Source organism: Manacus vitellinus, unplaced genomic scaffold (assembly GCF_001715985.3).
Source record: "Manacus vitellinus isolate BGI_N305 unplaced genomic scaffold, ASM171598v3 scaffold_0_pilon, whole genome shotgun sequence".
Taxonomy (NCBI): domain Eukaryota; kingdom Metazoa; phylum Chordata; class Aves; order Passeriformes; family Pipridae; genus Manacus; species Manacus vitellinus.
In genome coordinates this window covers 37,363,596-37,374,360 of record NW_021938789.1, presented here as the reverse complement: position 1 = coordinate 37,374,360, position 10,765 = coordinate 37,363,596, and positions in this window count along the sequence as shown.

Sequence of the window (10,765 nt, the reverse complement as noted above, 5' to 3'; positions counted from 1 at the left end):
CTCCTTTTAAGCTACTCTGTAACATAACCAGTTTCTTAAAGCACTAGAATGATAACTCATGTATTGTGTTCATATAAGAACTTTTTATCTCAGTACGATTTAGGCAGGCACTTAACCACTTCTATTACTGAAACTGATCTTCACTTAAATGCCACATTCAGCTACTAAAATTATACTTTGGTTAAATATTGTTCTCAGATAACAGTTAAACACTTCTGCAGGTATTTAGTTCTTTTATATGTGCTCTACGGCCTCTTTTATTGCACTGCAGTGATTTGCTTTTTCAATAGAAGCTCTCCAGCTGAAGCGTGAGCCAGAGTAATTACCAAAGTCTGTTTCAAAGGTCTTTACAAATGCACATATTTTATTTTAGTATTTTTTTTAAAAAATAACAAACCCACAAACAAACAACAAAAAAAACCCCAAAAAACTTGAAGCAAGGAGAAGGGGAAAGCAGCCGTGAAATTGCAAAGTATGAAATGCTAGGCTGTTTGTAATCTTCTGGATCATATGCTTTCCTTTGAATTTGGATAGGCAGGAGAAACTGGGTTTCAATGGTGTTTGTTCTCTGGCCATGCAGGGGACTCTGGGACTCTAGTGCTAATTTAAAGTTGGCACTGCAGTTGGCTTCTACAATGCTGATTTGGTGCTTGGTAGGAACAATCTCTGGAAACATAACTTCATGTTTGATTTTTTTTTTTTAACAGAACAATAAAGAATGGATGGAATGCTCATTTGGATATCTACTTACAGAATTATCACAAAAATGTCTTCACTGAAAGGGTATTCAGGCTTAGGAACAGACTGCCCAGGGAAGTGGTGGAATCAGCATCCCTGGAAGTGTTCAAAAGACATGTAGATGTGGCATTTGGGAATATGGTTTAGCAATGAACAAAGCAGTGCTAAGTTAATGGTTGGACTCAATGGTCTTAGAAGTCTTTTCCAATCTCAGTGATTCTATGTAAAGGACATCCTTCAGGAAGGACAGATGAAGACAAAGCCAATAAGGTTATGTGAGATTTTTTTCTATGACCTGGTTACAGTGTATAATGTAGCTGTTAGTACCAATCATAGCTGACTAGTTCCAAACTCACATTTGAAAGACAATCATATGCACAAGAAGGAAGTAGGATATGCTGGCATTTGATATGAATAAAAACTGGGTGGAGCTGTATGCCCCAGAACCTTTTCTTTGAGTAAAACTCTGGTAAAATCCAAAGCTAATAAACATCTGAGTGTGCTGCAGTCAAGCTGTGCTCTGTAATGTACACTCTTGTACTCTGAAATTCTGATAGCCTTGTCAATAACATCTGTCTCCATGGAGGCAGGGCAAGGCCTGAGGCATCGGTATCCTAAAATGTGTTTTTCATTCACCATGTAGACAGGTCAACACTTACATATATTGTCACGAACTGTAAAATGTTATCCAGTGCATTTCCAGAGCCATCATATATTAAAAGGGAGAGAAAAAAATTCGGTCATCATGTTCTATCAGTATGAAAACTTGAAGAGAATTTGGCATTCATGTTCTCCAGACAGTCATCAGACAGTCAGCATAGTGGTACAGATGGGAATTTATGGGCAATTGGAAATTAATTCTGTCAGTCATGGTGTTGGCTTATTGTCTCCAAGTAAAGGGAAGTTACTGGGCTTACAGTCCTGTTTTATTTTAACAGGATTTTACTTTTTGTTATAACAAGATCCTTTCTTTCCTGGGGGAGAGAGTTTGAAACTGTTGGCATTTCATACACCTACCTGACCATGAGGGGGGGCAAGTAATAAGACAGTAAACAGAGCTGTGTTAATGTAACTGTAAAAAAAAAAAAAAGGAAGAGGTTTCATTACACAATCTATAGCTGCACATACTAGGCACTATTTTTTTATTACTGTTCTTTAGACTTCTGGCTGACAGTTGTGGAAAAACTACAACAATACACGCTGTCTCCACTGATTCATTTTTTATTATTAGCAGGAAAAGGCTAATGTTCTTTTTTATCGTAATCAACGGGTCTTTTTGCCAATGCAGTTGTTTTGGAGATAATGACTACTTTGGAATGTAAGAACAATTTTGTGATTAGTATTCTGGGGTGAAGTTGTGTGATCTCCTTTATAAAGGTTTTGTTCCAGACTATTCCCCATATCCAGCAATCAGATGGGCATTGACTTTACTACTGGTTTTTTTTTTTCAGAGATGATTATGCACCTAGTACAGATTCAGTGCTACAGAACAACTCTACTTTCAAGAGAAGCAATTCTGCATTATGGGGATCTATCTGTTCATATGTTAGACATATCTGGTAGGAAACCTGTATGGGGTTTTATATTTCAGGTTCTCAAGGTCATTCTAGTCTTTCAGAATTGATTTTACATTTTGGTAAGTGTGGTGTCTTGTCTAGTCGTCAATCAACTGACTTGTGTTTAAAATGACAGAACTTAGCTGAGTGCAGGCAAAAGGCTGAAAGTGTTCTTAGTTGATGTTGAACATAATCCTGAACTGGAGACCAATTACGCCAATAGTCCTTGAGCCTTTGTTTAAAAATAAAAACAAACAAACAAAGACCGAGAAAAACTACATAGCCATAGTTTTCAGATAAGAAATAAAACTCTGAGTTCAGTAATGCTGCCTTCAGCCCCTATGTCAATATGAGCATAGTGCTGTAATGAACTGTGTGAAAAAGAAACCATCTTCATAAATCACACTGAAGTATGCCATGTAGTAAGTGTGAAGAAATGCACATCTATTTCTCGCAAGTCCTACACACTCTTTTTAAGATTCCTGGAAAGAAAAGACAACCAATTATGTCCTGTTATTTTCAGATATTTTGTGCAAGTCAACTTAATTAATGTCAGTTTTACCTATTCAGTCTTCAAATACAATCTGATTTGCAAAAAAACCTGTATAATGAGGTTGAAGAGTAAGTATCCTTTTTCCACAGAGGGCATAGTGAATCATTCAGAGCTTCAACTGCCTGTACAAGAAATCAAAGCCTTGCTTTCTGTCACATTGTAGGTGTGTTTGTGGGAAATTTTATAATGATGTAGAGGATAAGAAACTTGCCCACAAAATAAGGATACATGCCTTCTCCCACTGCCTTTCTTTCCCACATCATCCTACCCTTCAGGTTTTATAAATGCATGTATACACACACACACACACACGCACACGCACACACACATGTGCAGATGCATACATATATCTCACATTTAACTTCTGGGTAGGCCACTTTTCTTTCCTTGCTGCTTGGACCTGTGTCCAGGAGAAAAGAGGATACTCATGAGGCCTATACAAAATGTGCAGTAATACTGTAGTAATATTGATGAAGGCACTGTGTGGGGTCTGGGTAGTTACTTCTAGTCCTTGTCCCTAGAGTCCTTCTTTCTGTTTAATGTGGAACATATGAGCAATCTTGGGAGTGCAGTTATTGGCAGGGAAGGGTACAGATAGGGACAGCAGGGAAACACTTGAGTTCCAACTAAAATGATCCAAAAGTGTCTCAGATTGCAAGCAAGCATTGTTTTCTCATCTCCAACTTATACTGTGTGAGTTTAAGGTTTGGTATACATACATTGTTAAACTGGAGATGTCAGTATTTTCTCAAGTTATAATGAAATTTTTCATCATGGAGATGTCAAGAAAAATTCAACCTTTAGTTATGAAATACCTGTCTTAGAATAGGTTTTTTGCTTATTCATTATTGTTCATGATTAATTTTTCTGTTGTGGTATCTGTAGGTAAATGTTGACTTGTATTTTCATTTGGAAAACACAGCACTACAGCTGGAGACAATCTCTTTTGTCTCTTGCATTCCCAGGTATGTCGCATTTCGACTACTAGCCCTTCACTGGCACAGCTACCAGTCCACAGTTTTTGTGTTTTTTCTTGTCTAGTGGAAGAGCCTAGCCTGTTCTGTGTCAGATGATGTCATGTTTTCTAATTAAATGCTGTGTGTTGCTGTGTGCTAATATTTTTCCCCCTGTTGCTACAGTAATACCAGGCAATCTGTATGGAATGTTGCAACAGGAAACAAAAAGGTGTTGAGGAATACATTCAGTGCAGGTAGCTCCACGTGCAGCTGCAGTGAGAGCTGCAGGTTGAACCCTGGGTTGCAAGAGCCCCAGGCAAGAGGCTGTGACCTGGTGCCAACCCTTTGCACAACAAAGGGCACAAGAACCTGAAACCCAGCCAGATGACCAAACACCCGGAGACATGGCAGAAGCCAGTGGCCCCCAGACTTTGGTGCGCTCAGACTGAGGGTATAAAAGCCCAGGCGTTCCTTTGTTTGGGGTCCCTCCTCAGAGGCATCAGCTCACGCTGTTATTTTATTTAGTTATGGCAGCAAGATTAAATTATTTGAAGGATCTGAACATCTGAGGCTCTGCTATGGGAAACCTGTGACCGAGCTGGTAGGAAACCTGGTCTGACTGGGTAAGTGTGATGTGTGAAGCTGTGAAGGGGCCTCAGTCCCAACTCAGGTATGGCCAGAGTGGCTGCTGGACGGTTGGACAGGGAAGTTTCCTTAACAAAGGGTTAGACTATTGTGTCAGGCTTTGAAAGCTCTGCAAGGCTGACAGGATAAAGCCATAATGGTTGCTTGGTGTATAATCCTGCCTGTAGCTCTCAGACCTAAGTTTGAGTGCCATCCTGAGGAAAAGGCAGTGAAATTGTCAGAGGTGCTCTGTTAGAGCATTTCAGTGCAAGAGTTTGGACATTCCTTGTTTGTGTCCTCCATTGTGACAGCAAAAACTTACTTCTCTGCCTTCCATAATTAATAGGAATACTTTTTTCCATATAACAAAACAGTGCCCTGCAAAAAGAAAAAATCCAAAACCTTCATGTCCCACTGCAATACCACCTGGGTTAAATACTCTACATCCAAAAAAATGGATTTCAATCACTTTGTAAAATCATAACAAGATGGAGGAACACTCTTTAGAAAAGGAAATCCTACCTTTTCTTAGTTTGAATGTAAAGGGAGGCAATGGGATGGGTTGCTGAATTTGTATTAGTCTTGCAAAAGGTATGAGGCTTGTGGTCCTAAGGCTGGGACTACAGCTGCTCTGGACCTGTGGTGGCTTTGCTGGATGCACTTCAACCTGGCCCCACTGAAGCTCCACAGCATTGTCAGAAACATACTGATAAGACATTTGCTTAACTAGATTTGGCTTCTCTTTTGTTGTTTATTAGTTTTTAGCAGGAAGAGTAATTTTTCTTGAGCAGCAACTCAAAACTGGTTAAAGTATCCCAGGCTATAAAAAAATGGCAAAAAGTAACAGTAGGGCCTTGTTTTGTCCTGACCCCAGCAAAAAAGACTTTAATAGAATCCAACAGGTCACCCAGGGGTGGAACAGGAGCTGCCTGAAAAAGAAATGTGTCTGTTTTGTTTGGGATTTTTAAACTGAAGTCTGTAGGAGAAGGTACCGTGAACTGGATAGTTTTACCTTACTGTGTTTTAATGTTTATTATCTGTTTATATACAAGTAGAAGATAAAACTTTCCCTGGAGAAAAGGAACTTGTGTGGTTGGCACTGAGTTACTTTATGTTTGTTAGGCTGCAACATGAACACAAACACTTTGCATGGTGTTCCTGCAGAGTGAAGGTTGTCTTTCTGTGCCCTTCTGGCTGACTTGCTTTTCACTGGGCTGTCAGCTCTGCAGAGAGCAGAGACTGCCATCCCATCAGCCATGTTATTGCAGGGTGAAGAGTTTACAACTAATACCCAGGCAAAACTCAGTAGAGGCAGATAGTAAATTCTGGATTAAACAAAGACATGGACTATGGCTGAAGGAAATTCGTAAGACTGCAGATGTTTTGCAGGAATGAGGAGGAATCATAGAATCAGAATTCAAGGAGCATTTAGAGGAGGGTTTGGACAATGCTCTCAGGTGCAGAGTGGGATTCTTGGGGCTGTGCTGGGCCAGGAGTTGGACTTTGATGATCCTTGTGGCTCCCTTCCAGCTCAGGATATTCTATGATAAGTCTGGTCTTCAATCCCAAGGCTGAGTCTGCTGCCAGATAGGGAACGGGCAGAGAGGTCGCTGTGGCTGCAGGACTATGCACCTCCAGAGTCTTGTCAACTACCCCTGCTGTCATCATCCTGGCAAAAGGGTACAGAGAAGCAGCTGGCCATCAGCCTGGAGGCAAATGGGCTTACCTTGAGTGCTGGAGGCTTGCTTTTGGTTGAAGGCAGCAGGATCTTGACGTATTTGCAAGGGAAGGAATACAGGGTCACCTTGCTAGTTGTTGCTGGCTTTCTCCTGACTAGCAGGCAGTTCACTCTCTGCTGTGCCTGCAGCACTCCTGTTTAAAAGATGAGAAATTAATCTCTGACCAAACAGGCATCTTGAACTGTGCACATGTTTGTGCACTGCACACTCTTGCATAGAGTAGCAAGAGTGGCACAGACTGCAAAATCTAAGTCAGCAGCTGTTGGAAGAACTTGCTTTCCTGAGGTACTCTATTCTCCTCCTAAGGAAGACCATGGAAGTAAACTGCTGCTTTGCTTTGGTCACTGGAATAAAAGGAAGGTCAATTCTATTTATACAGGTAAGTATTTAGTTTTGAAAGCAATTGTTTACTTCCACTGTTCATTTTATAAGGCTGAAAAGAGAGGCTATCTGGACAAAAGTGCTGGTTTAATGATCAGATCTCTACCTCTGTGAGAGGCTCAACCTCAATTTTCACTTGAACCTAATTTTATAAACCATGCTGCATACCTCTCAAGGGACATTGTCCATTCTTTTGGTTCACTGGTTTTGTTTTCACTAAGTGTTGAATTCTCACCTTGCCCTTGACTGCCCCTGGCACCCTGAAGAATATCACAAACCTTTCCCTTCTTGACTTCTTCTAATTCTGCTTTGGACTTCAGACATCAGTGTAATGTCTGTGGCTGTTTTATCTAATACTGGTGATATTGATGTTATTTAAAAACCATGCATCATTACATTTTAATTCAGGAATACACAAAACAGATGTTTTGCCTCTGATGAATGTGTCAATACTTTGTATTGTAACACCTGTTGTGTAAACGGATGTAACATAAGCTCCCATTTTAAATGAAGATCAAACATTCCAATATCTACATAAGAAATTGATACAGTGCCATAGATCTTTGGTAACATTTTGGTAATGACTATGTAACAATGGTGTTGTAACTTCAATTCAAGGTAATGAGTTAAAACAATGGTGTTGTTACTTCAATTCAAGGTAATGAGTTAAACTCTACCCAAGCAGCACACAGTATTCCTGTAGCTACCTTTAGAGGAAGCTCTTAGAGGAAAAGCAATCTAAAGTAACCAAAATTTGTTACAATGTAAATCCTATTTTGAGATAATTGTTTTAATTATTTAAGAATTACAAAACATATCTTTCTAAATATTTAAATTCATAATTCATGGACAGTTTCTCATACAAGGATTTTGGGGTCGTTTCCGCTTGCGTAGCAGCCAATTTTATTGTCCCCATGAACCTGGAGACTTGTGGCAACTGTAACATTGCTGCAAGACAATGTTATATTAGGGCATTACCATGATGCATTTATCTAGTCTGTTAGTGGAAATAGTTGTTTGAAAGAGATCTCAGCACTTCAGGAGTGGCTTCTGTTTTAGAGTGCTTAGTTCTCTGCTAGGAGTTCCAGTTTCGACTGATCAACACTATCACTGCCAATGCAATGTAGTCCACTTTGCACATCTGTTTCTTTACCTTATGTTCATTTCTAAAATAGCCCTCTGGTAAATACACAAAAAGAAAAGTTCTAGTAAGACAAATGTTGCTGAAAGTGTCTCTGAATTGAATACTGGAATGGAAAATACTTGCAAAAAAGAAAAAACTAATATATTTTTTTCCGGACTGTTTACAGACTGCTCATACCTGGTGTATGCCTAAAGTCCCTGGATCTGATGCTTCTGTTCTGTTCTGCAGTTCTAGAGTCTTCAAGCTACTGCACAATCTTTAATTGTGAGAATGTGGATGAACTGGAGAGACTGATGTTAAAGAGTCCTTGCTTCTTTCCCTCATCTATTTCTGTAACAATTGCCTTTCCCTTCTGTGCATCTCAGTAACGTGGATTTCCACTTTGGGTTGTATTTATCAGGACCATTTTACTTGCTCACTGTACTTGAAAATATCCATAGGTCATTGGAGTTACTAACCACAGTCACTAGGTCAGGTTGGAACATCTCATATACTGGAAGGCTCTCTGCCCATGGAAAAACAAAAGCAGCTTTCTCGTGGCTGATAAGCAAGTGGGTGAATTCTATCAGTGCACAGCTTGGTGCAAAAAAATGTAGTAGCAATCAGGGGAATAGAATTCTGAACAGGAAATTAGGCTATGAAAGGAATAGTTCCCACACACCAACACACAGCTCAATCAGGCAATACCTTTAAGCACTGCTGTGACTTTTTCAATGATGCCTGTTTCCTCCCTGCAGGGGCAGGTGGAACAGATAATCAGGAGGCTGCAGAAAACAGACTTGTTCCTTCCTGAGCACCAGGCCTCGTTTGGACTCCTCTCATTGTTTGGACACTTGCACAAGCAGCAGCATTTGGGATGCACCTGCCTTACCCTGTAGCAGAGGCAGTGTGGCTCTGTGGGTGCAGGGGGCTTGGGCAAGGGAGACTGGCTTGCAAGGTGCTGGAGGCTCTGGTCCCTGCTGAGGACTTTCTTCTGTCAGCACCCAAAGAAACAGTACAAAGCAATGTTGCTGCTTTTTCACTTTTAGCAGGAAAAAGAGGGACAGAAGTTGGGCACTAACAATTCTGTAAGCATGGCCAAAGGAATTGTTTTGGTTTATGGATCTGAGAGATGGCCGGCATCTGTTTTCTGTTTTGCTGTCCTTAACCTCCTTAGGGCAAATATTAATGTACTGATGCATGTGAACTATACATTTATTTTAATTATCAAATCCTGTATATGCTTTATTTAATTAATCTGTTGTTAGTAATACGTAGCCAAATGCATGCATTCAGAATACATTATATAAATCCATTCCACTCAAAGCTTTCTCAGCAGGAGAGCCATTCTGTTCAGCTGATTGCTGGGCAATCTCAAAAACTAACCCTCAACCTCTTTCAGCTGGTTATTTGAAGGTAGAAAGTGTTTGGATAATGTAGTATTTATAAATCAAGACAGAGAGACTGAAATAAAAATTAGTCAAATTTTGTCCTTGATTTTGCTAGCTTTAACCACTATTGCATAGGATTTTGTTGTTAATGACATTCATATTGATAAGCAGCCATTGCATATTTTCCTTGCATGGCATCCTGGATCTGTTCTTGAAATCATGTAAATTACTGATCAGTTTGTAGACTTGTTTATATTCTTTATGAGGGGAAAAACGACAGAATTATACAATTGAATTCTGAACCATAATGGTTGACTTCACACTGTGAGAATGTAATGAGTGTTTCATGTAAGTGTTAATTAATGGAGCTGAATTCCATTGCTGGATGAAAACTCAGTAGGAGTTTCTGCCTTTAGAAGAAGTTTGGTGTTATAAAAGACACAGAGGCAAAAAAGAAGAAAGAAGAAAGAAAAAGTCTAGCGTTTCCCTGTTTGGAGCTGTTTGGATTCTCAGTCCTTCTGATTTTCCTCAGAGGTATGAACTGTACCAAATACTCCCTTCTTCAGTTGGAAACTACCCCTTCCTCTTCCATAAAGAGGTTGTTTCCCCTCTTGGATGTATCTTTGTAACTGAATAACACTAATTTGCTTATAGTGTTCTTGATTTCCAGACAGAGTTTTCTGCCAGAAGTTTCTTATGGGCGTATTGTACTGAAAGCCTCCCATGGTATCTGAGAATCTGGCAATGCCAACTAGTGAGAATTCGGTTGTGTATCAGCAATAACGAATGAATAGATTGTCTCCAAATTTAAATGTAAACCTCATAATGCAGTATTTGCTAGTGTCACCAGCAGAGCTTATGTGGATGAGTATTTGCTGGAGCAGACTCAAAGATGTCATCAAAACAACTGGGTGGCAGAAAGCTTGGATGTTCAACCTAATTTGAAACCATTGCTGCTCACCTCTTCTTCAGGTGCATAACATGAAGGGAGACTCAGGAAGGGTCGGGTCCATTCCTATGACAGTGCTGTTGCTGTTGTCTGCTCCCTATTTAGGCCATTTGTTTTATGTTAAGGCATCTAATGTTTCTGAGCAAGCAGTAAGAATGAGAGAAAAGGTAACAGCTGTTGCCTACCTAACCACACTTTCTTATCTGATGAAGTAAAGCATCCTCCCAAGCACTTAGGTGCTTTGAATTGAGGAAGGAGACAGATGCCTTGCAGTTTTCTAAAGCTGAAAGACCTTTGGAACAGGGTCTGTGTTTTGTGAGGTACTCCACACAGGCGAGTCCTTGTCTGAACTGGGATACTGGAAAATAAAGAGCAACCAGCAAATTACTCTTCAGGACAAATGAATTCTCTAAAATATGGTGCCATGCTGCACGATGTGACTTCATTTCCCTGAGGAAATGTAAACCTCTTAGTAACAGTATTACCTTTTTTTTTTTTTTCCTCCTACTTGCTGCTGTTTGTTTGAGTTTCGTGTTTCAACAGTGAACAGCTTGTTACAATTTGTCTTAAAAACAGACATTTTGTGATGTTTCTCCAGTCAAATATTTTTTTCTCATATCTGGTTTGTTTCATGTGGGGCATTGTTTGCCACTTTTATTCATACATTTCTCAGATGTTTGGACTAAAAAACCCCCAGAAAATTCCATTTATTCAGACTGCAGGAAAAGATGAAGGTGTGATGTAACACTTCCAGA